This window comes from Saccopteryx leptura, chromosome 2 (genome assembly GCF_036850995.1).
Source record: "Saccopteryx leptura isolate mSacLep1 chromosome 2, mSacLep1_pri_phased_curated, whole genome shotgun sequence".
In the NCBI taxonomy this organism is placed as follows: domain Eukaryota; kingdom Metazoa; phylum Chordata; class Mammalia; order Chiroptera; family Emballonuridae; genus Saccopteryx; species Saccopteryx leptura.
In genome coordinates, this window is record NC_089504.1 from 271110957 (window position 1) to 271114929 (window position 3973).

General features: G+C 37.4%; 1 pseudogene; it reads left to right on the forward strand.

The window, feature by feature from the left end:
• The first annotated feature begins 2332 nt into the window (after positions 1-2332).
• LOC136393429 (ATP synthase F(0) complex subunit C3, mitochondrial pseudogene) lies at positions 2333-2943 on the forward strand (annotated as a pseudogene).
• The last annotated feature ends 1030 nt before the right edge of the window (positions 2944-3973 follow it).

Below are 3973 nucleotides of genomic sequence, written 5' to 3' on the forward strand. Positions count from 1 at the left end.
ATTGGAAAATACCTACTGAATTGAATAGATAAAAAGTTGATACTAGAAACAAGTTGCTGGAATGTTTAGACCCAGAAAACTGTCTGGGTTTTCTGAAATGGCCTCTTGGGGAAGAATTTTGAGCCCAATTTTAAAAAGAGTGAGTTGAAAGGTGAGAAGAGAAAATATGTCATTCCAGATTCAAATCACCAAACATTTGGGGGGAGATGGAAAGAATGATAGCCCCTGAATCAAAAGGCCTGACTTAATTATTTATCAATAGTGTGATTCTGTGAAGTCACTCACTCTCTTCAGAGCCTTAGTTCCCACATTTGTACATCAGGAAACAATCAGCAAATGGCCTTCTTTATAAGGTTGGCATGAGATTTTTTAAAAATAATTTTTAATCAATTTTTTATTGATTGATTTGAGAGAGAGAGACAAACACCAACCTGCCATTCCACCCATCCACACATTCACTGGTTGACTCTTGTATGTGCCCTGACCAGGGATCGAACCCAAAACCTTGGCATGTTGGGACAAAGGCATTCATGATAATCTGGCCCAAGCCAACTGACAAAGCACTAACCAACTGACTAACCTGCTGGGGTCTGAGATTTGTTGTTTTTTTTTAAGACTATTTTTTTCCTCCATTATAGTGCCTTGTTTTCTTTCTTAGTGTTTATTTTATTGATTTTAGAGAAAGAGGAAAGGAGAGAGAGAGCGAGACAGAAACATTGATCTGTTCTTGTATGTGCCCAGATCAGGGATCGAATTTGCAACCTCTGCGCTTCAGGATGATGTTCTAACCAACCAAGCTAAGGCTGTTTTCTTTGTCTGTTTGTTTGTTTTTTTAAATTTTATTTATTAATTTTAGAGAGAAAAGAAGGAAGAGAGAAACATCAGTTTGTTGTTTCACTTATATATGTATTCATTGGTTTATTCCTATATGTGCCCTGACCAGGTAATCGAACCCACAACATTGGCATATCAAGATGATACTCAAACCAACTGAGCTACCCAGCAAGGGCTATATATTTCATCACCTGAACAAGTTAGGAAATCACTGCTCTAGACTTCAGGAAACTTCCAGAGATCCCAGAGTTCTTATATGTTTATTCATTTTTATTCATTCATCCACTATTTTATTAATTAATTCACTCGTAACAGATATTTACATATGCATCCTATACATCAATAGAATATAAAAATTGAAAGAAAAGAATATGAGTACAGGTTGGGTTTGGTCAAGTTGGTATGACCCCAGGTAGACCAAGAAGGTCCTTTTCACAGGCCATTTATTTATTTTTAACATATCTTATAGGAGACTTTTGTTTCTACATACAATGAGATCTTACTAATAATTTGTAACGTTAGTCATCAAAGCTTATTGAAATTTGGTTTTCGTAAACTAAGCTCAGTGCTTTTCTAGGTTTTTTTTTAAGGACTTCAATTCTGTGTTGTCTTTCTGGACACTGTTTAAGCACACATGTGCAAGATGATTAATATTCCTGAAACTTTCAGGAAGGGTCCGTTGTTAACAGGGCAAGATCAATAGTCATGATTTTCAATTGCTACCATTTTTGCTTTTTAATTATTAATTACTTTTAATTATTATTATTAGTAGTAATTTTACTAGTAACTAATTATTATTAATTATTTTTAATTATTAATGTACAGTTAAGCTGAACATTATTAAATCAGTTTGTTGTAGGCTCTTGGACAGGCTATTGTGTTGATCAACCAGGACCTTAGAGCAGGTCAGCAGCAGTAGAAACGGTTAGGTTAAAGATTTATTTTGGAGGAGTACATAGGATTTGCAGAGGGATTGAATGTGGGCTGTTGGCACAGCAGAAATATTATTAATTTTCCCAAAACGTGGTGGTGTATTTATACTTTATGATTATCACCAAATCCTTTTTCTTTAGTTGTGAGATCTTTTGCCCCATCTAATTATAAATGTCCGATAAACCCTGGTGTACCTGGTGTACCTAATCTTTTACCTGTATAGATGAGGAACTAGGATATAGTTTGAAGGGGAAAGGGCTCATCTCATGCCTTATCTTCCTGTCCTTGCAAAATTGGACTAAAAAGCTTGATGCTGCCAAACTCTTCACACTTTAATTAAACCCTGCAAGCATTTTTTCAAGTGTCTTCTGGGCCAGGCAATATGCCAGACACTAAGAATGAAAAGATAAATAAAGCGTGGACCTTACAATTTAGTGAGGAGAGACGATGTAAACAATGATCAAAGACTATATGGTCGATCGACCTCTGCCACTGCTGCCACCGCCACAACCTCCGGGGAAGAGAGGAAGCAGGCGAGGAGCCCACGTCAACTGCCACTCAAGTCCTCCAGCCGCGCCACCCTCAGGACTGTAAGATGGTTGCCTACTCCAAGCTCGCCTGCACCCCTGCTCTGATCTGAGCTGGATCCAGAGTTGCATACAGACCAATTTCTGCATCAGTGTTATCTCAACCAGAGGCCAGGACTGGAGAGGCTCTACAGTATTAAATGGGGCCCAAAATGGTGTGTCTCAACTAATCTAAAGGGAGTTATAGACCAGTGCAATCAGCAGAGACATTGATACTGCTGCCAAATTTATTGATGCAGGTGCTGCAACAGTAGGAGTGGCTGGTTCTGGTGCTGGTATTGGTACAGTCTTTGGCAGCCTTATCATTGGTTATGCCAGAAACCCTTCGCTGAAGCAGCAGCTGTTCTCATATGCTATCCTGGGATTTGCCTTGTCTGAAGCTATGGGTCTTTTTTGTTTGATGGTTGCTTTCTTGATTTTGTTTGCCATGTAACAGAAATTACTGCTTGAAATGTTGGCATTCATATTAATTACGGATGTAATTCTGTATACCTTACTGTGACTCCAAACACTGTAGTATTGATGTCATGGAAACATATGTTATTTCCAAAGTCATTTCATTAAAGATGAAAACTTTAAAAAAAAAGAATATATGGTAAGTTTTCCTCATGATGTGTGAAAACAGTGGAAAGAAGATCAAATTTCATTTGGATGAAAGAGGCAGAGAAAATTTTACAGAAAAAGTAATGTTTAAAGTAAGTCTTGAAACAAAACCGAGTTTTCTTATGGATAAGATAAAAAACAAACACTTTCTATTCAAGAAATTAGCTAACCCACATATATTCATCACTGTAAAGATTTTCATATCTCAGCCAATGAACTCACTTATTTAACACAATAGTTACCCCCTCAAAAAAATTCCATTGCAACAGAAGAATTATATTATACCACACCTGGTGTCAGAATTTGATCTGAAGAAAAAGCAGGCAGTAAATGCTTGGCTGACCTCTGGATGTATTCTGAGGAGCAGTGATTTCAAAAATACTATATGCTTCCACCTATATGCAGATTTTATATAAATCTAAAAGTGGTCTTTCTCTTTCATTCTCCTGGAGGAAGCCACTAGTAGGTTTTGAGTCATCCCTGTATTAAAATGTCTAGCTGCAGCATGCTGGCAATGTGTTCTCTCTTAATGACTTGCTATTTTAGCTCAAAGTTGCAGAAAATGATCAGTTTGAGACTCCAATAAGTCAACCTTATATTTTTATTTATTGATTAATTATTTATTCATTTTAGAGAGAAAAGAGAGGGAGAGAGAGAGATAGAGAAGGGGGGAGGAGCAAGAAGCATCAACTCCCATATGTGCCTTGACCAAGCAAGCCCAGGGTTTCAAACTGGCAACCTCAGCATCCTAGGTCAATGGTCTATCCACCCTGCCACCCCAGGTACCTTATATTTTTAATGTCAGGTAGTGTCTATGGCTTGAAAAAGCAGTATTAGTAGCACTATAGGATGTTCAGAATTTATTGAACTGGAAATTCTCTGATTTTTTCAGGTCCTAGCCTTTGAAAAATGTGTGTCTCTGGGTGTGTATAAATATAACCACAGCATAAATTTAACACCTACTGTGTACTAGGCACCATTTGTGTATAGAATCTAGCAGCGAAAGATCAAATGAG